General features: G+C 40.5%; 14 non-coding genes across 14 annotated transcripts; 8 read left to right on the top strand and 6 right to left on the bottom strand.

Annotated features, from left to right (window-relative positions):
• Positions 1-4,644: 4,644 nt before the first annotated feature.
• On the bottom strand, positions 4,645-4,717 carry trnar-ccg (transfer RNA arginine (anticodon CCG)). Its single transcript has one exon. It is a non-coding gene; the product is annotated as a tRNA-Arg (tRNA).
• A 160-nt stretch (positions 4,718-4,877) lies between these two features.
• On the top strand, positions 4,878-4,949 carry trnap-ugg (transfer RNA proline (anticodon UGG)). Its single transcript has one exon. It is a non-coding gene; the product is annotated as a tRNA-Pro (tRNA).
• Positions 4,950-8,935: 3,986 nt separating this feature from the next.
• trnar-ccg (transfer RNA arginine (anticodon CCG)) lies at positions 8,936-9,008 on the bottom strand. The gene has a single exon. It is a non-coding gene; the product is annotated as a tRNA-Arg (tRNA).
• Positions 9,009-9,168: 160 nt separating this feature from the next.
• trnap-ugg (transfer RNA proline (anticodon UGG)) lies at positions 9,169-9,240 on the top strand. The gene has a single exon. It is a non-coding gene; the product is annotated as a tRNA-Pro (tRNA).
• Positions 9,241-10,817: 1,577 nt separating this feature from the next.
• On the bottom strand, positions 10,818-10,890 carry trnaw-cca (transfer RNA tryptophan (anticodon CCA)). The gene has a single exon. It is a non-coding gene; the product is annotated as a tRNA-Trp (tRNA).
• A 160-nt stretch (positions 10,891-11,050) lies between these two features.
• On the top strand, positions 11,051-11,122 carry trnap-ugg (transfer RNA proline (anticodon UGG)). Its single transcript has one exon. It is a non-coding gene; the product is annotated as a tRNA-Pro (tRNA).
• A 318-nt stretch (positions 11,123-11,440) lies between these two features.
• Positions 11,441-11,512, top strand: trnap-cgg (transfer RNA proline (anticodon CGG)). Its single transcript has one exon. It is a non-coding gene; the product is annotated as a tRNA-Pro (tRNA).
• A 1,462-nt stretch (positions 11,513-12,974) lies between these two features.
• trnaq-cug (transfer RNA glutamine (anticodon CUG)) lies at positions 12,975-13,047 on the bottom strand. Its single transcript has one exon. It is a non-coding gene; the product is annotated as a tRNA-Gln (tRNA).
• A 160-nt stretch (positions 13,048-13,207) lies between these two features.
• Positions 13,208-13,279, top strand: trnap-ugg (transfer RNA proline (anticodon UGG)). Its single transcript has one exon. It is a non-coding gene; the product is annotated as a tRNA-Pro (tRNA).
• A 317-nt stretch (positions 13,280-13,596) lies between these two features.
• trnap-cgg (transfer RNA proline (anticodon CGG)) lies at positions 13,597-13,668 on the top strand. Its single transcript has one exon. It is a non-coding gene; the product is annotated as a tRNA-Pro (tRNA).
• A 1,460-nt stretch (positions 13,669-15,128) lies between these two features.
• Positions 15,129-15,201, bottom strand: trnap-cgg (transfer RNA proline (anticodon CGG)). The gene has a single exon. It is a non-coding gene; the product is annotated as a tRNA-Pro (tRNA).
• A 160-nt stretch (positions 15,202-15,361) lies between these two features.
• Positions 15,362-15,433, top strand: trnap-ugg (transfer RNA proline (anticodon UGG)). The gene has a single exon. It is a non-coding gene; the product is annotated as a tRNA-Pro (tRNA).
• Positions 15,434-22,994: 7,561 nt separating this feature from the next.
• trnar-ccg (transfer RNA arginine (anticodon CCG)) lies at positions 22,995-23,067 on the bottom strand. The gene has a single exon. It is a non-coding gene; the product is annotated as a tRNA-Arg (tRNA).
• A 160-nt stretch (positions 23,068-23,227) lies between these two features.
• Positions 23,228-23,299, top strand: trnap-ugg (transfer RNA proline (anticodon UGG)). Its single transcript has one exon. It is a non-coding gene; the product is annotated as a tRNA-Pro (tRNA).
• The last annotated feature ends 4,109 nt before the right edge of the window (positions 23,300-27,408 follow it).

The raw sequence follows: 27,408 nt of genomic DNA, 5'->3' as shown, positions 1-27,408 counted from the left end.
CCTACACCTAACCATTTCTTAAAACTATGTAACTAATGTTACAATTATTAAGAAAAACAACAGACATAACGTTACACGTTTAATCGCAATAATTTATTTAGTGAGAAAATGTCAAAACCAGTATCAAAAGTCGTTCACAGGACGATGTGTCGCAGTCCTCTCTGGCAGTAGGCTATATAATATATTTGTATGAGGTAACGTTACAGAGCAGAATTTAATTTATTAATCCATGAAAACACTAATCCGGTTTCGGTTCGCTGTTCGCTCTCTGAAGGCGCGCGCGATTCTCCTTTTCAAATGTAGTACACCAATTAAACACGGCATGTCGCTATCTGTGACGAAACATGCGAGAGCCAATGAGCGTCTAATATCAGTGCCGTAAAACGTGTCGTAACGCTTCGGGCGCAATTTTTGAATTTGAATTCACCACGAGCGGGGATTTGGCGTTTACGGTCTCTGCTGAGAGAAATTATGAAGATCACTGGATGAAGGGCTGAATTTGGATCTGTTTCTTGCAAACAACACATGGATTCTAAAGATTTGGATTACACCAAGCTAATAAAATTAATGTCTTTTGTGAATTTATGTTGTGTTTTAGTGTATTATGGGTCTATAGGAGAAAAACGCCTTTTGTGTTTCACGATATATATGAGTTTTACATGACAAAAGTATGCAAATGTGTATGGTATTACTCGAAATATATAAAACTCATATAAAATTCATATATAAATCATTTAAATTTCTTATATTGAATTATATGCTAGTCAAATTAAAGTCATATAGAATTCATACACATTTTGTGTCATTTGTTTATGTGTTTCGTACAGATTTCATGTTTCGATGATCAACATCTGATTCACTTATATGCAGTTGGCAGATTCTTAAAGGGATACTCCACTTTAAAAAGAAAATTCTTTCATCATATACTCACCCTCATGTTGTTTTAATCCTTAATGAATTTCTTTCTTCTGCTGAACAGAAAGGAAGATATTTAGAAGAATATCAGTAACCAGACAGTTTCTGGTCTCATTGACTTTCATAGTAGGAAAAAAATATACTATGAAAGTGAATGAGACCAGAAACTGTCTGGTTACTGATATTCTTCTAAATATCTTCCTTTCTGTTCAGCAGAAGAAAGAAATTCATTAAGGATTAAAACAACATGAGGGTGAGTATATGATGAAAATTTTCATTTTAAAGTGGAGTATCCCTTTAAATTGTACAGTGCAGATGCCGGTTAGAGGATTACTGTCAGAATATCACTGATCTTTATGAAGACTGTTAATTTTTCTACAGGATTTGAAAGAGCAGTTGAAAAGCAATGATATTGTAAGATCGTGTATTAATTGTGAACTGTCTGGGCCTGTTGTTTGTGAACAAAATAATAACATATTATTGCAAATGAACAAAGCTGAGTCAAATATGTTTCTAGAACAGTGATTAAAATTGGCTGGAATATGTTTTTGTATATATGACATGAACTCTGGTGGTGATGCACTCTAAAAACATTTAATATGATTTACTCATTTTTTTGGTGAAACATTTTTAAACTTAGAATATTGATTAGATTTTTAAGCAGTGAAAGCAATTACTTACACTGTATTAACTGAGTAAATGTTAGTAAAACAAATTAAATAGATCTGAGTAACTGCATTTGGTACATTCACAAATAAACATGAGTAGAAATAATTACGGGGAAACATTTAAAAACAAATATTTATGAGTAATATAAACTGTGTTTATATGGCAGTAATATTAACTTTTTTATTTCCTCTAAACCTTTGTAAAAATATTCCATACAACCACCGGTATAACTACATGACATTGGCCTTTATTGTCGATTAGTAGCCTAACATTACAGCAAAACAGCATATATTTTATACTATTTTTAACACGTATGCAATATTGCCTACATCTAAACTCATGTAAGAAACATTTCGAAGTAAAAATTAAACATTTAGGCCTAAACATTAAAGTAATTCAAGTGTAATCAACCGGTCTGTTATCCAGTATCCAACGGATCAGCGCTGGTTCGCGTGCCGGAGATGGACTCGCCTCTGCGGGGGAACCTCTAACTTTACACCGCCGTCCTGCGTCACTCACAGCCGAAAGATGCTGCGACGCGACTGACTCCTCAACCTGCCAATAAACAAACAGTGCACAGTTCTGAGGACATTTTATCATCCAAATTAGTTATATTCATTATCTTTAAGAATATAGTCGTGTGTTTTATATGCAAGGCCTTACAATCACGCGAAAAGGCAGGCGCGAGTCGACACTCGTTTGAGGTGAGTAACATTGCGTCTCTGTATTAACATTGAGTCTCTGTATGTTCCTTCGCATTAAATAAAATTATTTAAAGCACATTAATGATTATACAGATAAAATAAAACATACACACCTGAATTCCACAGAGGAAATGCACCAATTATGCGAGGCTGAGGAGAGGAGAACTGTTCTGCACTGGAGAGAGTTCAAACAGCGCGCGCGCCGCTCACTCGACTCAACCGTCGAGTTGTCGTGACGTCAGAGGGTGGGGGAGGGGTGCGTTGTTGTAATCATTGATATCTATGGTTGTAATCATAGACAGTAAAATATGAGTAAACTTAATCAATTTCTTATGCTTGTTAAATATTAATAATATTGATTTTATTTAAGTAATATTTGTGGTTCTTGAAACAGATTAGTTTAATTATCCATTCTCAAATATTGTGATGGAAATTTCACAAATATATTAGCTCAGTGTATTTTAAATAAATAATTGGTTAGTCAAATACTAAATTATTTTAGTGAAAAACTTCAAACTTAAATATAACTGTAAATTTCAGACAAAATTTATTGTTGGAGTTTTAGTCAATTATTTCGGTAGGCTATGTTCAACTCAAACTATCAAGTAAATGATATTCAGAGATTTTAGTTAATAAAGTTAATTATTACTGTGATATTTACTAAGCCACTGAATTATTTTTTAGAGTGATACGCATAAGAATCACTTCAACATTTAGGAAAGTTTTATGTTTGTAGGTTAAGAATAGAACTGTTGTATACCATAGTAGTACTGTGATAAAGTTTAGAGAAATTGTCACAAATGAAAATTAAATCTGGTGATGCAGGATTTAAAATGAAAAATATTGATATGTGAAATATCCAACTGTATATTGTAGAACACATTCTAATAAAATATTTTTGTAATTAAAATGTGTGCTTGTGTGTGTAGTTTAAATGTTTAAAACATTATGTGGTTTTTGCAGCGTATATGTCCCTTACAATATTCTGTTGGAACATATAAGAATCACAGGAGTTTTTAGCAAATCTTTTCCATATGGGGAGTAACATTAAACCATTAATAAATGCGACTGAAAATTTAATTGATAAGACAATTTAATGCAATAGAGTCAAACCCACGATTTTAATATGCATAAGTTAAATAGGAATACATACAAATTTGTACGTCGGTAAAGTTGTTTATACGTAAATAAATTACATTTTTTTTGCTGTCAATATATGTCATTGTGAGTTGTTGTGAGTTGGGCATGTTGACCTGCAGTTTTCAATAAAGCAGATTTGTTGTCTCAATTCAAGTCAAGTCTGTTCCTTGAAACAAGACGATTCATCTTTTACAAATAACACAGCAGCTTATGACATGTCAAAAAAGCTTGTTTCATCTGAGATATGACTCAAAACAAGATATTTTTAAGACAGTTTCACTTAACAAGATATTCAAGATGCACTGTCTAAAAACAAGCTCCTCTAGCTCACTTAAATCTTGGTCTTTAGGTGATTTTGTCTTATATTAAGTGTGATGAGATATTTTGACTAGAAATTAGAAAAATATACTTGGCAAGATTTTGAGTTTTTGCAGTGTAGTACTTGACGTCACGTTCTGCAGCATCAGAGGCTGATGCTTTGGCAAAATTGAACTTTTTTTGCAGGTCTGTAGATGCTGTAGTGGGATTCAAAGCATTTTAAATCGCTGTTAACTGAATTACCGTGGCTCTTTTGCAGAAACGCTAAGCACGGGTATACTTGTTGTTCTGTGGAGTTTCTTTGAACAACTTTTCATTGACTTTTTGCAGCATCGGCTTAGAGCAAGCGCAACAAGCACGCCCTGGTAACAGCCTCCCTAGGTGGGAGGCTGATGCCTTTTAGTTCAAAGTCAAGCCTACGGCATAGCCTATATGCGGCTGTTTACATTTAGAGCCCGCCATTTCTGTTCCATGTGTTTTTCTCCAATTACACAGCCATTTTGGTTATATGGACAAAACAAACGTATCAATGATGTTTTTCGATGACTAGATTAATTTAAAGTTCATGACTCTTTCCCACCTGTTTTGTGTGCAGTCTGCCTCTCTGCTTTCGTACGCAAAGCCTTCGTCGTAGGTCCAGTGCAAAAGCAAGAAGTGGCCTTTTCCCCTTAGGCCACTGGGCCTCTTGCGCACAGTGCTTTGTGTAATTTCAGCCTGAAAGGGCACATGCACGGGCAGGCAAGAATGATTCACTGACAGTCTGACGCACACAAAAACCCACCACAGCTATGCGAAGTTTGTCCGTTCTATGCTAACTCAGATCTTGCGGTCATTATTGCTTTGAACAAACCATCCTTGAATTTGTCGAACATCCAACTTAAATATAGCCCATTAAAGACGACCCAGGTGGGACTTGAACTCACAATCTCCAGCTCCGGAGGCTGATGCCTTATCCATTAGGCCACTGGGCCTTGTCTGGAGTACTTTTTCCTTTAATCAGTAATTTGGCTTCAAGGGGTTTCTAACGCTCAAACAACTACACTTTCGTATCTCGACGCCAGGTCGTGTTCCGTCTTTGAGATGGGCTTCACTGAATTTGTGGCGCCCTCCCGAAAGACTTAATGTAAAAGAGGCTCGTTGGTCTAGGGGTATGAATCTCGCTTTGGGTGCGAGAGGTCCCGGGTTCAAATCCCGGATGAGCCCGGGGATTTCAGACCAAGCAGCGAGAGCAACAAGGTTGGATCCTTCCTTTTGCAGCACTGAGCCAAACTCAAAACTGTCATGTTTTTGAAACCCTTACTACTGCTTGTGTTCATCTGTACTACAACATAGCCAAGATTCAGCCAGATGACAAGCGCTTATTTCCTTGCACAGAACGAACTCAGAATCGCTGCCTGCCAGGGAGTGTGGCTCCCTAACGACAAACGCTTTCTATTAAAACTAGTGCCTTCCCATTCTGTAAGAGGCCAGCATTCAGTGACTCTACAAGTGTACGCAAGTAGCCTAATCTATTGTCAGTCAGGCTCGTTGGTCTAGGGGTATGATTCTCGCTTCGGGTGCTAGAGATCCCGGCTTCAAATCCCGGACGAGCCCTCTCACCTTTAGTATGAGTTCAAGGGTTCTCTGACTCTGTATGCAATTGCATGTGATACCACAGGATTTTTTTTTCTTTTTTTAAGCTGGGTGATAAAACAAATTGTGCTCTTCTTGGTGTATGAAAGGCATTGTTTTCCCTTAGAAGTTGACAGATAAGAAAGCTTATTCTGACGGAGAAGAAAGCTCATTCAGAAGCTCAAGCCCGCTTGAATGAGTCAGTCAGAAACTAGACTTGCTGAAGTTCTCTCTGGAGCTGAGACTCAGTGAGTTGCCCAAAAATCACCCGAAGGGCAATCTGATTATGGAGGAGTTAGCCATGTTGTCCTCCCCACCTCTCAGCCCCCGCCAAAGCATTTACTTTTCTTTATCAACAACTTCATAGTCTGGCCATTTACTGCAACCCACATAGTACTTGACGTCACGTTCTGCAGCATCAGAGGCTGATGCTTTGGCAAAATTGAACTTTTTTCGCAGGTCTGTAGATGCTGTAGTGGGATTCAAAGCATTTTAAATCGCTCTTAACTGAATTACCGTGGCTCTTTTGCAGAAACGCTAAGCACGGGTATACTTGTTGTTCTGTGGAGTTTCTTTGAACAACTTTTCATTGACTTTTTGCAGCATCGGCTTAGAGCAAGCGCAACAAGCACGCCCTAGTAACAGCCTCTCTAGGTGGGAGGCTGATGCCTTTTAGTTCAAAGTCAAGCCTACGGCATAGCCTATATGCGGCTGTTTACATTTAGAGCCCGCCATTTCTGTTCCATGTGTTTTTCTCCAATTACACAGCCATTTTGGTTATATGGACAAAACAAACGTATCAATGATGTTTTTCGATGACTAGATTAATTTAAAGTTCATGACTCTTTCCCACCTGTTTTGTGTGTAGTCTGCCTCTCTGCTTTCGTACGCAAAGCCTTCGTCGTAGGTCCAGTGCAAAAGCAAGAAGTGGCCTTTTCCCGGACAAGCGCTTATTTCCTTGCACAGAACGAACTCAGAATCGCTGCCTGCCAGGGAGTGTGGCTCCCTAACGACAAACGCTTTCTATTAAAACTAGTGCCTTCCCATTCTGTAAGAGGCCAGCATTCAGTGACTCTACAAGTGTACGCAAGTAGCCGAATCTATTGTCAGTCAGGCTCGTTGGTCTAGGGGTATGATTCTCGCTTCGGGTGCTAGAGATCCCGGCTTCAAATCCCGGACGAGCCCTCTCACCTTTAGTATGAGTTCAAGGGTTCTCTGACTCTGTATGCAATTGCATGTGATACCACAGGATTTTTTTTTTCTTTTTTTAAGCTGGGTGATAAAACAAATTGTGCTCTTCTTGGTGTATGAAAGGCATTGTTTTCCCTTAGAAGTTGACAGAGAAGAAAGCTCATTCTGACGGAGAAGAAAGCTCATTCAGAAGCTCAAGCCCGCTTGAATGAGTCAGTCAGAAACTAGACTTGCTGAAGTTCTCTCTGGAGCTGAGACTCAGTGAGTTGCCCAAAAATCACCCGAAGGGCAATCTGATTATGGAGGAGTTAGCCATGTTGTCCTCCCCACCTCTCAGCCCCCGCCAAAGCATTTACTTTTCTTTATCAACAACTTCATAGTCTGGCCATTTACTGCAACCCACATAGTACTTGACGTCACGTTCTGCAGCATCAGAGGCTGATGCTTTGGCAAAATTGAACTTTTTTCGCAGGTCTGTAGATGCTGTAGTGGGATTCAAAGCATTTTAAATCGCTCTTAACTGAATTACCGTAGCTCTTTTGCAGAAACGCTAAGCACGGGTATACTTGTTGTTCTGTGGAGTTTCTTTGAACAACTTTTCATTGACTTTTTGCAGTATCGGCTTAGAGCAAGCGCAACAAGCACGCCCTAGTAACAGCCTCCCTAGGTGGGAGGCTGATGCCTTTTAGTTCAAAGTCAAGCCTACGGCATAGCCTATATGCGGCTGTTTGCATTTAGAGCCCGCCATTTATGTTCCATGTGTTTTTCTCCAATTACACAGCCATTTTGGTTATATGGACAAAACAAACGTATCAATGATGTTTTTCGATGACTAGATTAATTTAAAGTTCATGACTCTTTCCCACCTGTTTTGTGTGTAGTCTGCCTCTCTGCTTTCGTACGCAAAGCCTTCGTCGTAGGTCCAGTGCAAAAGCAAGAAGTGGCCTTTCCCGGACAAGCGCTTATTTCCTTGCACAGAACGAACTCAGAATCGCTGCCTGCCAGGGAGTGTGGCTCCCTAACGACAAACGCTTTCTATTAAAACTAGTGCCTTCCCATTCTGTAAGAGGCCAGCATTCAGTGACTCTACAAGTGTACGCAAGTAGCCGAATCTATTGTCAGTCAGGCTCGTTGGTCTAGGGGTATGATTCTCGCTTCGGGTGCTAGAGATCCCGGCTTCAGATCCCGGACGAGCCCTTTCACCTTTAGTATGAGTTCAAGTGTTCTCTGACTCTGTATGCAATTGCATGTGATACCACAGGATTTTTTTTTGCTTTTTTTAAGCTGGGTGATAAAACAAATTGTGCTCTTCTTGGTGTATGAAAGGCATTGTTTTCCCTTAGAAGTTGACGGATAAGAAAGCTTATTCTGACGGAGAAGAAAGCTCATTCAGAAGCTCAAGCCCGCTTGAATGAGTCAGTCAGAAACTAGACTTGCTGAAGTTCTCTCTGGAGCTGAGACTCAGTGAGTTGCCCAAAAATCACCCGAAGGGCAATCTGATTATGGAGGAGTTAGCCATGTTGTCCTCCCCACCTCTCAGCCCCCGCCAAAGCATTTACTTTTCTTTATCAACAACTTCATAGTCTGGCCATTTACTGCAACCCACATAGTACTTGACGTCACGTTCTGCAGCATCAGAGGCTGATGCTTTGGCAAAATTGAACTTTTTTCGCAGGTCTGTAGATGCTGTAGTGGGATTCAAAGCATTTTAAATCGCTCTTAACTGAATTACCGTGGCTCTTTTGCAGAAACGCTAAGCACGGGTATACTTGTTGTTCTGTGGAGTTTCTTTGAACAACTTTTCATTGACTTTTTGCAGCATCGGCTTAGAGCAAGCGCAACAAGCACACCCTAGTAACAGCCTCCCTAGGTGGGAGGCTGATGCCTTTTAGTTCAAAGTCAAGCCTACGGCATAGCCTATATGCGGCTGTTTGCATTTAGAGCCCGCCATTTATGTTCCATGTGTTTTTCTCCAATTACACAGCCATTTTGGTTATATGGTCAAAACAAACGTATCAATGATGTTTTTCGATGACTAGATTAATTTAAAGTTCATGACTCTTTCCCACCTGTTTTGTGTGTAGTCTGCCTCTCTGCTTTCGTACGCAAAGCCTTCGTCGTAGGTCCAGTGCAAAAGCAAGAAGTGGCCTTTTCCCCTTAGGCCACTGGGCCTCTTGCGCACAGTGCTTTGTGTAATTTCAGCCTGAAAGGGCACATGCACGGGCAGGCAAGAATGATTCACTGACAGTCTGACGCACACAAAACCCCACCACAGCTATCCGAAGTTTGTCCGTTCTATGCTAACTCAGATCTTGCGGTCATTATTGCTTTGAACAAACCATCCTTGAATTTGTCGAACATCCAACTTAAATATAACCCATTAAAGACGACCCAGGTGGGACTTGAACTCACAATCTCCAGCTCCGGAGGCTGATGCCTTATCCATTAGGCCACTGGGCCTTGTCTGGAGCTCTTTTTCCTTTGATCAGTAATTTGGCTTCAAGGGGTTTCTAACGCTCAAACAACTACACTTTCGTATCTCGACGCCAGGTCGTGTTCCGTCTTTGAGATGGGCTTCACTGAATTTGTGGCGCCCTCCCGAAAGACTTAATGTAAAAGAGGCTCGTTGGTCTAGGGGTATGATTCTCGCTTTGGGTGCGAGAGGTCCCGGGTTCAAATCCCGGACGAGCCCGGGGATTTCAGACCAAGCAGCGAGAGCAACAAGGTTGGATCCTTCCTTTTGCAGCACTGAGCCAAACTCAAAACTGTCATGTTTTTGAAACCCTTACTACTGCTTTTGTTCATCTGTACTACAACATAGCCAAGATTCAGCCAGATGACAAGCGCTTATTTCCTTGCACAGAACGAACTCAGAATCGCTGGCTGCCAGGGAGTGTGGCTCCGTAACGACAAACGCTTTCTATTAAAACTAGTGCCTTCCCATTCTGTAAGAGGCCAGCATTCAGTGACTCTACAAGTGTAAGCAAGTAGCCGAATCTATTGTCAGTCAGGCTCGTTGGTCTAGGGGTATGATTCTTGCTTCGGGTGCTAGAGATCCCGGCTTCAAATCCCGGACGAGCCCTCTCACCTTTAGTATGAGTTCAAGGGTTCTCTGATTCTGTATGCAATTGCATGTGATACCACAGGATTTTTTTTTCTTTTTTTAAGCTGGGTGATAAAACAAATTGTGCTCTTCTTGGTGTATGAAAGGCATTGTTTTCCCTTAGAAGTTGACAGAGAAGAAAGCTCATTCTGACAGAGAAGAAACTCATTCAGAAGCTCAAACCCGCTTGAATGAGTCAGTCAGAAACCAGACTTGCTGAAGTTCTATCTGGAGCTGAGACTCAGTGAGTTGCCCAAAAATCACCCGAAGGGCAATCTGATTATGGAGGAGTTAGCCATGTTGTCCTCCCCACCTCTCAGCCCCCGCCAAAGCATTTACTTTTCTTTATCAACAACTTCATAGTCTGGCCATTTACTGCAACCCACATAGTACTTGACGTCACGTTCTGCAGCATCAGAGGCTGATGCTTTGGCAAAATTGAACTTTTTTCGCAGGTCTGTAGATGCTGTAGTGGGATTCAAAGCATTTTAAATCGCTCTTAACTGAATTACCGTGGCTCTTTTGCAGAAACGCCAAGCACGGTTATACTTGTTGTTCTGTGGAGTTTCTTTGAACAACTTTTCATTGACTTTTTGCAGCATCGGCTTAGAGCAAGCGCAACAAGCACGCCCTAGTAACAGCCTCCCTAGGTGGGAGGCTGATGCCTTTTAGTTCAAAGTCAAGCCTACGGCATAGCCTATATGCGGCTGTTTACATTTAGAGCCCGCCATTTATGTTCCATGTGTTTTTCTCCAATTACACAGCCATTTTGGTTATATGGACAAAACAAATGTATCAATGATGTTTTTCGATGACTAGATTAATTTAAAGTTCATGACTCTTTTCCACCTGTTTTGTGTGTAGTCTGCCTCTCTGCTTTCGTACGCAAAGCCTTCGTTGTAGGACCAGTGCAAAAGCAAGAAGTGGCCTTTCCCCTTAGGCCACTGGGCCTCTTGCGCACAGTGCTTTGTGCAATTTCAGCCTGAAAGGGCACATGCACGGGCAGGCAAGAATGATTCACTGACAGTCTGACGCACACAAAAACCCACCACAGCTATCCGAAGTTTGTCCGTTCTATGCTAACTCAGATCTTGCGGTCATTATTGCTTTGAACAAACCATCCTTGAATTTGTCGAACATCCAACTTAAATATAGCCCATTAAAGACGACCCAGGTGGGACTTGAACTCACAATCTCCAGCTCTGGAGGCTGATGCCTTATCCATTAGGCCACTGGGCCTTGTCTGGAGTTCTTTTTCCTTTGATCAGTAATTTGGCTTCAAGGGGTTTCTAACGCTCAAACAGCTACACTTTCGTATCTCGACGCCAGGTCGTGTTCCGTCTTTGAGATGGGCTTCACTGAATTTGTGGCGCCCTCCTGAAAGACTTAATGTAAAAGAGGCTCGTTGGTCTAGGGGTATGATTCTCGCTTTGGGTGCGAGAGGTCCCGGGTTCAAATCCCGGACGAGCCCGGGGATTTCAGACCAAGCAGCTAGAGCAACAAGGTTGGATCCTTCCTTTTGCAGCACTGAGACAAACTCAAAACTGTCATGTTTTTGAAACCCTTACTTCTGCTTGTGTTCATCTGTACTACAACATAGCCAAGATTCAGCCAGATGACAAGCGCTTATTTCCTTGCACAGAACGAACTCAGAATCGCTGCCTGCCAGAGAGTGTGGCTCCCTAACGACAAACGCTTTCTATTAAAACTAGTGCCTTCCCATTCTGTAAGAGGCCAGCATTCAGTGACTTTACAAGTGTACGCAAGTAGCCGAATCTATTGTCAGTCAGGCTCGTTGGTCTAGGGGTATGATTCTCGCTTCGGGTGCGAGAGGTCCCGGGTTCAAATCCCGGACGAGCCCAGCAGTTTCAGAACAAGCAGCCAGTCAGATGACAAGCGTTTATTTCCTGCACAGAATGTACTCTGAATCGCTGCCGGCCAGAGAGTACGGGTCCCTAACGACAAAGGCTCTTATTAAAACTAGTCCCTGCTCATTCTGTTTGAGGCCAGCGTTCGGTGACTGTACAAGTGTACGCAAGTAGCCCCATCCAGCGTCAGGCAGGCTCGTTGGTCTAGTGGTATGATTCTCGCTTCGGGTGCTAGAGATCCCGGCTTCAAATCCCGGACGAGCCCTCTCACCTTTAGTATGAGTTCAAGGGTTCTCTGACTCTGTATGCAATTGCATGTGATACCACAGGATATTTTTTTTCTTTTTTTAAGCTGGGTGATAAAACAAATTGTGCTCTTCTTGGTGTATGAAAGGCATTGTTTTCCCTTAGAAGTTGACAGAGAAGAAAGCTCATTCTGACGGAGAAGAAAGCTCATTCAGAAGCTGAAGCCCGCTTGAATGAGTCAGTCAGAAACTAGACTTGCTGAAGTTCTCTCTGGAGCTGAGACTCAGTGAGTTGCCCAAAAATCACCCGAAGGGCAATCTGATTATGGAGGAGTTAGCCATGTTGTCCTCCCCACCTCTCAGCCCCCGCCAAAGCATTTACTTTTCTTTATCAACAACTTCATAGTCTGGCCATTTACTGCAACCCACATAGTACTTGACGTCACGTTCTGCAGCATCAGAGGCTGATGCTTTGGCAAAATTGAACTTTTTTCGCAGGTCTGTAGATGCTGTAGTGGGATTCAAAGCATTTTAAATCGCTCTTAACTGAATTACCGTGGCTCTTTTGCAGAAACGCTAAGCACGGGTATACTTGTTGTTCTGTGGAGTTTCTTTGAACAACTTTTCATTGACTTTTTGCAGCATCGGCTTAGAGCAAGCGCAACAAGCACGCCCTAGTAACAGCCTCCCTAGGTGGGAGGCTGATGCCTTTTAGTTCAAAGTCAAGCCTACGGCATAGCCTATATGCGGCTGTTTACATTTACAGCCCGCCATTTCTGTTCCATGTGTTTTTCTCCAATTACACAGCCATTTTGGTTATATGGACAAAACAAACGTATCAATGATGTTTTTCGATGACTAGATTAATTTAAAGTTCATGACTCTTTCCCACCTGTTTTGTGTGTAGTCTGCCTCTCTGCTTTCGTACGCAAAGCCTTCGTCGTAGGTCCAGTGCAAAAGCAAGAAGTGGCCTTTTCCCCTTAGGCCACTGGGCCTCTTGCGCACAGTGCTTTGTGTAATTTCAGCCTGAAAGGGCACATGCACGGGCAGGCAAGAATGATTCACTGACAGTCTGACGCACACAAAACCCCACCACAGCTATCCGAAGTTTGTCCAGTCTATGCTAACTCAGATCTTGCGGTCATTATTGCTTTGAACAAACCATCCTTGAATTTGTCGAACATCCAACTTAAATATAGCCCATTAAAGACGACCCAGGTGGGACTTGAACTCACAATCTCCAGCTCCAGAGGCTGATGCCTTATCCATTAGGCCACTGGGCCTTGTCTGGAGTTCTTTTACCTTTGATCAGTAATTTGGCTTCAAGGGGTTTCTAACGCTCAAACAGCTACACTTTCGTATCTCGACGCCAGGTCGTGTTCCGTCTTTGAGATGGGCTTCACTGAATTTGTGACGCCCTCCCGAAAGACTTAATGTAAAAGAGGCTCGTTGGTCTAGGGGTATGATTCTCGCTGTGGGTGCGAGAGGTCCCGGGTTCAAATCCCGGACGAGCCCGGGGATTTCAGACCAAGCAGCTAGAGCAACAAGGTTGGATCCTTCCTTTTGCAGCACTGAGCCAAACTCAAAACTGTCATGTTTTGAAACCCTTACTACTGCTTGTGTTCATCTGTACTACAACATAGCCAAGATTCAGCCAGATGACAAGCGCTTATTTCCTTGCACAGAACGAACTCAGAATCGCTGCCTGCCAGGGAGTGTGGCTCCCTAACGACAAACGCTTTCTATTAAAACTAGTGCCTTCCCATTCTGTAAGAGGCCAGCATTCAGTGACTCTACAAGTGTACGCAAGTAGCCGTATCTATTGTCAGTCAGGCTCGTTGGTCTAGGGGTATGATTCTCGCTTCGGGTGCGAGAGGTCCCGGGTTCAAATCCCGGACGAGCCCAGCAGTTTCAGAACAAGCAGCCAGTCAGATGATAAGCGTTTATTTCCTGCACAGAATGTACTCTGAATCGCTGCCTGCCAGAGAGTACGGCTCCCTAACGACAAACGCTCTTATTAAAACTAGTCCCTGCTCATTCTGTTTGAGGCCAGCGTTCGGTGACTGTACAAGTGTACGCAAGTAGCCCCATCCAGCGTCAGGCAGGCTCGTTGGTCTAGTGGTATGATTCTCGCTTCGGGTGCTAGAGATCCCGGCTTCAAATCCCGGGCGAGCCCTCTCACCTTTAGTATGAGTTCAAGGGTTCTCTGACTCTGTATGCAATTGCATGTGATACCACAGGATTTTTTTTTCTTTTTTTAAGCTGGGTGATAAAACAAATTGTGCTCTTCTTGGTGTATGAAAGGCATTGTTTTCCCTTAGAAGTTGACAGAGAAGAAAGCTCATTCTGACGGAGAAGAAAGCTCATTCAGAAGCTCAAGCCCGCTTGAATGAGTCAGTCAGAAACTAGACTTGCTGAAGTTCTCTCTGGAGCTGAGACTCAGTGAGTTGCCCAAAAATCACCCGAAGGGCAATCTGATTATGGAGGAGTTAGCCATGTTGTCCTCCCCACCTCTCAGCCCCCACCAAAGCATTTACTTTTCTTTATCAACAACTTCATAGTCTGGCCATTTACTGCAACCCACATAGTACTTGACGTCACGTTCTGCTGCATCAGAGGCTGATGCTTTGGCAAAATTGAACATTTTTCGCAGGTCTGTAGATGCTGTAGTGGGATTCAAAGCATTTTAAATAGCTCTTAACTGAATTACCGTGGCTCTTTTGCAGAAACGCTAAGCACGGGTATACTTGTTGTTCTGTGGAGTTTCTTTGAACAACTTTTCATTGACTTTTTGCAGCATCGGCTTAGAGCAAGCGCAACAAGCACGCCTTAGTAACAGCCTCCCTAGGTGGAGGGCTGATGCCTTTTAGTTCAAAGTCAAGCCTACGGCATAGCCTATATGCGGCTGTTTACATTTAGAGCCCGCCATTTCTGTTCCATGTGTTTTTCTCCAATTACACAGCCATTTTGGTTATATGGACAAAACAAACGTATCAATGATGTTTTTCGATGACTAGATTAATTTAAAGTTCATGACTCTTTCCCACCTGTTTTGTGTGTAGTCTGCCTCTCTGCTTTCGTACGCAAAGCCTCTGTCGTAGGTCCAGTGCAAAAGCAAGAAGTGGCCTTTTCCCCTTAGGCCACTGGGCCTCTTGCGCACAGTGCTTTGTGTAATTTCAGCCTGAAAGGGCACATGCACGGGCAGGCAAGAATGATTCACTGACAGTCTGACGCACACAAAACCCCACCACAGCTATCCGAAGTTTGTCAGTTCTATGCTAACTCAGATCTTGCGGTCATTATTGCTTTGAACAAACCATCCTTGAATTTGTCGAACATCCAACTTAAATATAGCCCATTAAAGCAACCCAGGTGGGACTTGAACTCACAATCTCCAGCTCCCGAGGCTGATGCCTTATCCATTAGGCCACTGGGCCTTGTCTGGAGTTCTTTTTCCTTTGATCAGTAATTTGGCTTCAAAGGGTTTCTAACGCTCAAACAGCTACACTTTCGTATCTCGACGCCAGGTCGTGTTCCGTCTTTGAGATGGGCTTCACTGATTTTGTGCCGCCCTCCCGAAAGACTTAATGTAAAAGAGGCTCGTTGGTCTAGGGGTATGATTCTCGCTTTGGGTGCGAGAGGTCCCGGGTTCAAATCCCGGACGAGCCCAGGGATTTCAGACCAAGCAGCTAGAGCAACAAGGTTGGATCCTTCCTTTTGCAGCACTGAGCCAAACTCAAAACTGTCATGTTTTTGAAACCCTTACTACTGCTTGTGTTCATCTGTACTACAACACAGTCAGATGACAAGCGTTTATTTCCTGCACAGAATGTACTCTGAATCGCTGCCTGCCAGAGAGTACGGCTCCCTAACGACAAACGCTCTTATTAAAACTAGTCCCTGCTCATTCTGTTTGAGGCCAGCGTTCGGTGACTGTACAAGTGTACGCAAGTAGCCCCATCCGGCGTCAGGCAGGCTCGTTGGTCTAGTGGTATGATTCTCGCTTCGGGTGCTAGAGATCCTGGCTTCAAATCCCGGGCGAGCCCTCTCACCTTTAGTATGAGTTCAAGGGTTCTCTGACTCTGTATGCAATTGCATGTGATACCACAGGATTTTTTTTTTCTTTTTTTAAGCTGGGTGATAAAACAAATTGTGCTCTTCTTGGTGTATGAAAGGCATTGTTTTCCCTTAGAAGTTGACAGAGAAGAAAGCTCATTCTGACGGAGAAGAAAGCTCATTCAGAAGCTCAAGCCCGCTTGAATGAGTCAGTCAGAAACTAGACTTGCTGAAGTTCTCTCTGGAGCTGAGACTCAGTGAGTTGCCCAAAAATCACCCGAAGGGCAATCTGATTATGGAGGAGTTAGCCATGTTGTCCTCCCCACCTCTCAGCCCCCGCCAAAGCATTTACTTTTCTTTATCAACAACTTCATAGTCTGGCCATTTACTGCAACCCACATAGTACTTGACGTCACGTTCTGCAGCATCAGAGGCTGATGCTTTGGCAAAATTGAACTTTTTTCGCAGGTCTGTAGATGCTGTAGTGGGATTCAAAGCATTTTAAATCGCTCTTAACTGAATTACCGTGGCTCTTTTGCAGAAACGCTAAGCACGGGTATACATGTTGTTCTGTGGAGTTTCTTTGAACAACTTTTCATTGACTTTTTGCAGCATCGGCTTAGAGCAAGCGCAACAAGCACGCCCTAGTAACAGCCTCTCTAGGTGGGAGGCTGATGCCTTTTAGTTCAAAGTCAAGCCTACGGCATAGCCTATATGCGGCTGTTTACATTTAGAGCCCGCCATTTCTGTTCCATGTGTTTTTCTCCAATTACACAGCCATTTTGGTTATATGGACAAAACAAACGTATCAATGATGTTTTTCGATGACTAGATTAATTTAAAGTTCATGACTCTTTCCCACCTGTTTTGTGTGTAGTCTGCCTCTCTGCTTTCGTACGCAAAGCCTTCGTCGTAGGTCCAGTGCAAAAGCAAGAAGTGGCCTTTTCCCGGACAAGCGCTTATTTCCTTGCACAGAACGAACTCAGAATCGCTGCCTGCCAGGGAGTGTGGCTCCCTAACGACAAACGCTTTCTATTAAAACTAGTGCCTTCCCATTCTGTAAGAGGCCAGCATTCAGTGACTCTACAAGTGTACGCAAGTAGCCGAATCTATTGTCAGTCAGGCTCGTTGGTCTAGGGGTATGATTCTCGCTTCGGGTGCTAGAGATCCCGGCTTCAAATCCCGGACGAGCCCTCTCACCTTTAGTATGAGTTCAAGGGTTCTCTGACTCTGTATGCAATTGCATGTGATACCACAGGATTTTTTTTTCTTTTTTTAAGCTGGGTGATAAAACAAATTGTGCTCTTCTTGGTGTATGAAAGGCATTGTTTTCCCTTAGAAGTTGACAGAGAAGAAAGCTCATTCTGACGGAGAAGAAAGCTCATTCAGAAGCTCAAGCCCGCTTGAATGAGTCAGTCAGAAACTAGACTTGCTGAAGTTCTCTCTGGAGCTGAGACTCAGTGAGTTGCCCAAAAATCACCCGAAGGGCAATCTGATTATGGAGGAGTTAGCCATGTTGTCCTCCCCACCTCTCAGCCCCCGCCAAAGCATTTACTTTTCTTTATCAACAACTTCATAGTCTGGCCATTTACTGCAACCCACATACACTGGAAAAAAGGCCACTCCAAAAATAAGCAAAAAAAAATTAATACAAGATATTTTTGCTTGTAATAAGCAAAAAAATCTGCCAATGGAACAAGTGAAAATTCTCTTGGTAAGATTTCTTGAAATAAGACATTATATTTAAGCCTTAAAAGATATGAGTGATCTTGAAATTAGCTGGGAAAACTCATTTTTAGCTATATTTTACTAGTATTGTGATGTTTTATGTCTCATAATAAGCTTGTCATGCTCAAAAATAGTATTTTCCCCTCAAAAGTAGCATTTTCTTTTGTCATCCTGTTTGTTTCAAGTGTATTTAACTAATTTTTAGTTCTATAATTGTTACACTGTTCTAGATTTAAGTCACCACCAACTTGAAATAAGATTGGAAATGGGCATTTTGAGACAAAATGCCTTGAAGTTAGTATTCCTGACTCATATTAGGCAGTGCTTTTTTGCCATAATAAGCCATAATTTACCATCCTGTCATCATCTCAAGTGTATTTACCTTATTGTAAGCTCAACAAAAGTAATACTGTTCTAGATTCAAGACATTTTACCTACTAGATTCAAGACATTAACTACTGTTTACTAGACCGAAAAAGTGAAAAATAGACTTGCATTTAACTATTTTTTTTTGTTTTGTTTTTTAAACAGCAAAAAGTCCCAGAGGACTGCATAAAAGGGAAACAGCTTAATTTTTCTCAACATTTTGGCTCACAGTATTTATGGAACTGCATTATGAAAACATAGTAGAACATTTTATAGATTATAAATGTAAGATCCCTTTACCCTACTCCCACACCTAAACATACCCATTTTATAGACAATATTAAAAGGATAAAACATAATGAACATAATGTGTAGGGAAATGGCAGTTTTATTAACAATAAAGCATCTAAATATAGTTTGAGCCACTAATCCTACCCCTACACCTAACCATTTCTTAAAACTATGTAACTAATGTTACAATTATTAAGAAAAACAACAGACATAACGTTACACGTTTAATCGCAATAATTTATTTAGTGAGAAAATGTCAAAACCAGTACCAAAAGTCGTTCACAGGACGATGTGTCGCAGTCCTCTCTGGCAGTAGGCTATATAATATATTTGTATGAGGTAACGTTACAGAGCAGAATTTAATTTATTAATCCATGAAAACACTAATCCGGTTTCGGTTCGCTGTTCGCTCTCTGAAGGCGCGCGCGATTCTCCTTTTCAAATGTAGTACACCAATTAAACACGGCATGTCGCTATCTGTGACGAAACATGCGAGAGCCAATGAGCGTCTAATATCAGTGCCGTAAAACGTGTCGTAACGCTTCGGGCGCAATTTTTGAATTTGAATTCACCACGAGCGGGGATTTGGCGTTTACGGTCTCTGCTGAGAGAAATTATGAAGATCACTGGATGAAGGGCTGAATTTGGATCTGTTTCTTGCAAACAACACATGGATTCTAAAGATTTGGATTACACCAAGCTAATAAAATTAATGTCTTTTGTGAATTTATGTTGTGTTTTAGTGTATTATGGGTCTATAGGAGAAAAACGCCTTTTGTGTTTCACGATATATATGAGTTTTACATGACAAAAGTATGCAAATGTGTATGGTATTACTCGAAATATATAAAACTCATATAAAATTCATATATAAATCATTTAAATTTCTTATATTGAATTATATGCTAGTCAAATTAAAGTCATATAGAATTCATACACATTTTGTGTCATTTGTTTATGTGTTTCGTACAGATTTCATGTTTCGATGATCAACATCTGATTCACTTATATGCAGTTGGCAGATTCTTAAAGGGATACTCCACTTTAAAAAGAAAATTCTTTCATCATATACTCACCCTCATGTTGTTTTAATCCTTAATGAATTTCTTTCTTCTGCTGAACAGAAAGGAAGATATTTAGAAGAATATCAGTAACCAGACAGTTTCTGGTCTCATTGACTTTCATAGTAGGAAAAAAATATACTATGAAAGTGAATGAGACCAGAAACTGTCTGGTTACTGATATTCTTCTAAATATCTTCCTTTCTGTTCAGCAGAAGAAAGAAATTCATTAAGGATTAAAACAACATGAGGGTGAGTATATGATGAAAATTTTCATTTTAAAGTGGAGTATCCCTTTAAATTGTACAGTGCAGATGCCGGTTAGAGGATTACTGTCAGAATATCACTGATCTTTATGAAGACTGTTAATTTTTCTACAGGATTTGAAAGAGCAGTTGAAAAGCAATGATATTGTAAGATCGTGTATTAATTGTGAACTGTCTGGGCCTGTTGTTTGTGAACAAAATAATAACATATTATTGCAAATGAACAAAGCTGAGTCAAATATGTTTCTAGAACAGTGATTAAAATTGGCTGGAATATGTTTTTGTATATATGACATGAACTCTGGTGGTGATGCACTCTAAAAACATTTAATATGATTTACTCATTTTTTTGGTGAAACATTTTTAAACTTAGAATATTGATTAGATTTTTAAGCAGTGAAAGCAATTACTTACACTGTATTAACTGAGTAAATGTTAGTAAAACAAATTAAATAGATCTGAGTAACTGCATTTGGTACATTCACAAATAAACATGAGTAGAAATAATTACGGGGAAACATTTAAAAACAAATATTTATGAGTAATATAAACTGTGTTTATATGGCAGTAATATTAACTTTTTTATTTCCTCTAAACCTTTGTAAAAATATTCCATACAACCACCGGTATAACTACATGACATTGGCCTTTATTGTCGATTAGTAGCCTAACATTACAGCAAAACAGCATATATTTTATACTATTTTTAACACGTATGCAATATTGCCTACATCTAAACTCATGTAAGAAACATTTCGAAGTAAAAATTAAACATTTAGGCCTAAACATTAAAGTAATTCAAGTGTAATCAACCGGTCTGTTATCCAGTATCCAACGGATCAGCGCTGGTTCGCGTGCCGGAGATGGACTCGCCTCTGCGGGGGAACCTCTAACTTTACACCGCCGTCCTGCGTCACTCACAGCCGAAAGATGCTGCGACGCGACTGACTCCTCAACCTGCCAATAAACAAACAGTGCACAGTTCTGAGGACATTTTATCATCCAAATTAGTTATATTCATTATCTTTAAGAATATAGTCGTGTGTTTTATATGCAAGGCCTTACAATCACGCGAAAAGGCAGGCGCGAGTCGACACTCGTTTGAGGTGAGTAACATTGCGTCTCTGTATTAACATTGAGTCTCTGTATGTTCCTTCGCATTAAATAAAATTATTTAAAGCACATTAATGATTATACAGATAAAATAAAACATACACACCTGAATTCCACAGAGGAAATGCACCAATTATGCGAGGCTGAGGAGAGGAGAACTGTTCTGCACTGGAGAGAGTTCAAACAGCGCGCGCGCCGCTCACTCGACTCAACCGTCGAGTTGTCGTGACGTCAGAGGGTGGGGGAGGGGTGCGTTGTTGTAATCATAGATATCTATGGTTGTAATCATAGACAGTAAAATATGAGTAAACTTAATCAATTTCTTATGCTTGTTAAATATTAATAATATTGATTTTATTTAAGTAATATTTGTGGTTCTTGAAACAGATTAGTTTAATTATCCATTCTCAAATATTGTGATGGAAATTTCACAAATATATTAGCTCAGTGTATTTTAAATAAATAATTGGTTAGTCAAATACTAAATTATTTTAGTGAAAAACTTCAAACTTAAATATAACTGTAAATTTCAGACAAAATTTATTGTTGGAGTTTTAGTCAATTATTTCGGTAGGCTATGTTCAACTCAAACTATCAAGTAAATGATATTCAGAGATTTTAGTTAATAAAGTTAATTATTACTGTGATATTTACTAAGCCACTGAATTATTTTTTAGAGTGATACGCATAAGAATCACTTCAACATTTAGGAAAGTTTTATGTTTGTAGGTTAAGAATAGAACTGTTGTATACCATAGTAGTACTGTGATAAAGTTTAGAGAAATTGTCACAAATGAAAATTAAATCTGGTGATGCAGGATTTAAAATGAAAAATATTGATATGTGAAATATCCAACTGTATATTGTAGAACACATTCTAATAAAATATTTTTGTAATTAAAATGTGTGCTTGTGTGTGTAGTTTAAATGTTTAAAACATTATGTGGTTTTTGCAGCGTATATGTCCCTTACAATATTCTGTTGGAACATATAAGAATCACAGGAGTTTTTAGCAAATCTTTTCCATATGGGGAGTAACATTAAACCATTAATAAATGCGACTGAAAATTTAATTGATAAGACAATTTAATGCAATAGAGTCAAACCCACGATTTTAATATGCATAAGTTAAATAGGAATACATACAAATTTGTACGTCGGTAAAGTTGTTTATACGTAAATAAATTACATTTTTTTTGCTGTCAATATATGTCATTGTGAGTTGTTGTGAGTTGGGCATGTTGACCTGCAGTTTTCAATAAAGCAGATTTGTTGTCTCAATTCAAGTCAAGTCTGTTCCTTGAAACAAGACGATTCATCTTTTACAAATAACACAGCAGCTTATGACATGTCAAAAAAGCTTGTTTCATCTGAGATATGACTCAAAACAAGATATTTTTAAGACAGTTTCACTTAACAAGATATTCAAGATGCACTGTCTAAAAACAAGCTCCTCTAGCTCACTTAAATCTTGGTCTTTAGGTGATTTTGTCTTATATTAAGTGTGATGAGATATTTTGACTAGAAATTAGAAAAATATACTTGGCAAGATTTTGAGTTTTTGCAGTGTAGTACTTGACGTCACGTTCTGCAGCATCAGAGGCTGATGCTTTGGCAAAATTGAACTTTTTTTGCAGGTCTGTAGATGCTGTAGTGGGATTCAAAGCATTTTAAATCGCTGTTAACTGAATTACCGTGGCTCTTTTGCAGAAACGCTAAGCACGGGTATACTTGTTGTTCTGTGGAGTTTCTTTGAACAACTTTTCATTGACTTTTTGCAGCATCGGCTTAGAGCAAGCGCAACAAGCACGCCCTGGTAACAGCCTCCCTAGGTGGGAGGCTGATGCCTTTTAGTTCAAAGTCAAGCCTACGGCATAGCCTATATGCGGCTGTTTACATTTAGAGCCCGCCATTTCTGTTCCATGTGTTTTTCTCCAATTACACAGCCATTTTGGTTATATGGACAAAACAAACGTATCAATGATGTTTTTCGATGACTAGATTAATTTAAAGTTCATGACTCTTTCCCACCTGTTTTGTGTGCAGTCTGCCTCTCTGCTTTCGTACGCAAAGCCTTCGTCGTAGGTCCAGTGCAAAAGCAAGAAGTGGCCTTTTCCCCTTAGGCCACTGGGCCTCTTGCGCACAGTGCTTTGTGTAATTTCAGCCTGAAAGGGCACATGCACGGGCAGGCAAGAATGATTCACTGACAGTCTGACGCACACAAAAACCCACCACAGCTATGCGAAGTTTGTCCGTTCTATGCTAACTCAGATCTTGCGGTCATTATTGCTTTGAACAAACCATCCTTGAATTTGTCGAACATCCAACTTAAATATAGCCCATTAAAGACGACCCAGGTGGGACTTGAACTCACAATCTCCAGCTCCGGAGGCTGATGCCTTATCCATTAGGCCACTGGGCCTTGTCTGGAGTACTTTTTCCTTTGATCAGTAATTTGGCTTCAAGGGGTTTCTAACGCTCAAACAACTACACTTTCGTATCTCGACGCCAGGTCGTGTTCCGTCTTTGAGATGGGCTTCACTGAATTTGTGGCGCCCTCCCGAAAGACTTAATGTAAAAGAGGCTCGTTGGTCTAGGGGTATGAATCTCGCTTTGGGTGCGAGAGGTCCCGGGTTCAAATCCCGGACGAGCCCGGGGATTTCAGACCAAGCAGCGAGAGCAACAAGGTTGGATCCTTCCTTTTGCAGCACTGAGCCAAACTCAAAACTGTCATGTTTTTGAAACCCTTACTACTGCTTGTGTTCATCTGTACTACAACATAGCCAAGATTCAGCCAGATGACAAGCGCTTATTTCCTTGCACAGAACGAACTCAGAATCGCTGCCTGCCAGGGAGTGTGGCTCCCTAACGACAAACGCTTTCTATTAAAACTAGTGCCTTCCCATTCTGTAAGAGGCCAGCATTCAGTGACTCTACAAGTGTACGCAAGTAGCCTAATCTATTGTCAGTCAGGCTCGTTGGTCTAGGGGTATGATTCTCGCTTCGGGTGCTAGAGATCCCGGCTTCAAATCCCGGACGAGCCCTCTCACCTTTAGTATGAGTTCAAGGGTTCTCTGACTCTGTATGCAATTGCATGTGATACCACAGGATTTTTTTTTTCTTTTTTTAAGCTGGGTGATAAAACAAATTGTGCTCTTCTTGGTGTATGAAAGGCATTGTTTTCCCTTAGAAGTTGACAGATAAGAAAGCTTATTCTGACGGAGAAGAAAGCTCATTCAGAAGCTCAAGCCCGCTTGAATGAGTCAGTCAGAAACTAGACTTGCTGAAGTTCTCTCTGGAGCTGAGACTCAGTGAGTTGCCCAAAAATCACCCGAAGGGCAATCTGATTATGGAGGAGTTAGCCATGTTGTCCACCCCACCTCTCAGCCCCCGCCAAAGCATTTACTTTTCTTTATCAACAACTTCATAGTCTGGCCATTTACTGCAACCCACATAGTACTTGACGTCACGTTCTGCAGCATCAGAGGCTGATGCTTTGGCAAAATTGAACTTTTTTCGCAGGTCTGTAGATGCTGTAGTGGGATTCAAAGCATTTTAAATCGCTCTTAACTGAATTACCGTGGCTCTTTTGCAGAAACGCTAAGCACGGGTATACTTGTTGTTCTGTGGAGTTTCTTTGAACAACTTTTCATTGACTTTTTGCAGCATCGGCTTAGAGCAAGCGCAACAAGCACGCCCTAGTAACAGCCTCTCTAGGTGGGAGGCTGATGCCTTTTAGTTCAAAGTCAAGCCTACGGCATAGCCTATATGCGGCTGTTTACATTTAGAGCCCGCCATTTCTGTTCCATGTGTTTTTCTCCAATTACACAGCCATTTTGGTTATATGGACAAAACAAACGTATCAATGATGTTTTTCGATGACTAGATTAATTTAAAGTTCATGACTCTTTCCCACCTGTTTTGTGTGTAGTCTGCCTCTCTGCTTTCGTACGCAAAGCCTTCGTCGTAGGTCCAGTGCAAAAGCAAGAAGTGGCCTTTTCCCGGACAAGCGCTTATTTCCTTGCACAGAACGAACTCAGAATCGCTGCCTGCCAGGGAGTGTGGCTCCCTAACGACAAACGCTTTCTATTAAAACTAGTGCCTTCCCATTCTGTAAGAGGCCAGCATTCAGTGACTCTACAAGTGTACGCAAGTAGCCGAATCTATTGTCAGTCAGGCTCGTTGGTCTAGGGGTATGATTCTCGCTTCGGGTGCTAGAGATCCCGGCTTCAAATCCCGGACGAGCCCTCTCACCTTTAGTATGAGTTCAAGGGTTCTCTGACTCTGTATGCAATTGCATGTGATACCACAGGATTTTTTTTTCTTTTTTTAAGCTGGGTGATAAAACAAATTGTGCTCTTCTTGGTGTATGAAAGGCATTGTTTTCCCTTAGAAGTTGACAGAGAAGAAAGCTCATTCTGACGGAGAAGAAAGCTCATTCAGAAGCTCAAGCCCGCTTGAATGAGTCAGTCAGAAACTAGACTTGCTGAAGTTCTCTCTGGAGCTGAGACTCAGTGAGTTGCCCAAAAATCACCCGAAGGGCAATCTGATTATGGAGGAGTTAGCCATGTTGTCCTCCCCACCTCTCAGCCCCCGCCAAAGCATTTACTTTTCTTTATCAACAACTTCATAGTCTGGCCATTTACTGCAACCCACATACACTGGAAAAAAGGCCACTCCAAAAATAAGCAAAAAAAAATTAATACAAGATATTTTTGCTTGTAATAAGCAAAAAAATCTGCCAATGGAACAAGTGAAAATTCTCTTGGTAAGATTTCTTGAAATAAGACATTATATTTAAGCCTTAAAAGATATGAGTGATCTTGAAATTAGCTGGGAAAACTCATTTTTAGCTATATTTTACTAGTATTGTGATGTTTTATGTCTCATAATAAGCTTGTCATGCTCAAAAATAGTATTTTCCCCTCAAAAGTAGCATTTTCTTTTGTCATCCTGTTTGTTTCAAGTGTATTTAACTAATTTTTAGTTCTATAATTGTTACACTGTTCTAGATTTAAGTCACCACCAACTTGAAATAAGATTGGAAATGGGCATTTTGAGACAAAATGCCTTGAAGTTAGTATTCCTGACTCATATTAGGCAGTGCTTTTTTGCCATAATAAGCCATAATTTACCATCCTGTCATCATCTCAAGTGTATTTACCTTATTGTAAGCTCAACAAAAGTAATACTGTTCTAGATTCAAGACATTTTACCTACTAGATTCAAGACATTAACTACTGTTTACTAGACCGAAAAAGTGAAAAATAGACTTGCATTTAACTATTTTTTTTTGTTTTGTTTTTTAAACAGCAAAAAGTCCCAGAGGACTGCATAAAAGGGAAACAGCTTAATTTTTCTCAACATTTTGGCTCACAGTATTTATGGAACTGCATTATGAAAACATAGTAGAACATTTTATAGATTATAAATGTAAGATCCCTTTACCCTACTCCCACACCTAAACATACCCATTTTATAGACAATATTAAAAGGATAAAACATAATGAACATAATGTGTAGGGAAATGGCAGTTTTATTAACAATAAAGCATCTAAATATAGTTTGAGCCACTAATCCTACCCCTACACCTAACCATTTCTTAAAACTATGTAACTAATGTTACAATTATTAAGAAAAACAACAGACATAACGTTACACGTTTAATCGCAATAATTTATTTAGTGAGAAAATGTCAAAACCAGTACCAAAAGTCGTTCACAGGACGATGTGTCGCAGTCCTCTCTGGCAGTAGGCTATATAATATATTTGTATGAGGTAACGTTACAGAGCAGAATTTAATTTATTAATCCATGAAAACACTAATCCGGTTTCGGTTCGCTGTTCGCTCTCTGAAGGCGCGCGCGATTCTCCTTTTCAAATGTAGTACACCAATTAAACACGGCATGTCGCTATCTGTGACGAAACATGCGAGAGCCAATGAGCGTCTAATATCAGTGCCGTAAAACGTGTCGTAACGCTTCGGGCGCAATTTTTGAATTTGAATTCACCACGAGCGGGGATTTGGCGTTTACGGTCTCTGCTGAGAGAAATTATGAAGATCACTGGATGAAGGGCTGAATTTGGATCTGTTTCTTGCAAACAACACATGGATTCTAAAGATTTGGATTACACCAAGCTAATAAAATTAATGTCTTTTGTGAATTTATGTTGTGTTTTAGTGTATTATGGGTCTATAGGAGAAAAACGCCTTTTGTGTTTCACGATATATATGAGTTTTACATGACAAAAGTATGCAAATGTGTATGGTATTACTCGAAATATATAAAACTCATATAAAATTCATATATAAATCATTTAAATTTCTTATATTGAATTATATGCTAGTCAAATTAAAGTCATATAGAATTCATACACATTTTGTGTCATTTGTTTATGTGTTTCGTACAGATTTCATGTTTCGATGATCAACATCTGATTCACTTATATGCAGTTGGCAGATTCTTAAAGGGATACTCCACTTTAAAAAGAAAATTCTTTCATCATATACTCACCCTCATGTTGTTTTAATCCTTAATGAATTTCTTTCTTCTGCTGAACAGAAAGGAAGATATTTAGAAGAATATCAGTAACCAGACAGTTTCTGGTCTCATTGACTTTCATAGTAGGAAAAAAATATACTATGAAAGTGAATGAGACCAGAAACTGTCTGGTTACTGATATTCTTCTAAATATCTTCCTTTCTGTTCAGCAGAAGAAAGAAATTCATTAAGGATTAAAACAACATGAGGGTGAGTATATG

Source organism: Siphateles boraxobius, unplaced genomic scaffold, assembly GCF_051911475.1.
Source record: "Siphateles boraxobius isolate OS27281-9 unplaced genomic scaffold, OSU_SipBor_1 25, whole genome shotgun sequence".
NCBI classification, from domain to species: domain Eukaryota; kingdom Metazoa; phylum Chordata; class Actinopteri; order Cypriniformes; family Leuciscidae; genus Siphateles; species Siphateles boraxobius.
This window is presented reverse-complemented; position numbering and strand designations above follow the sequence as displayed.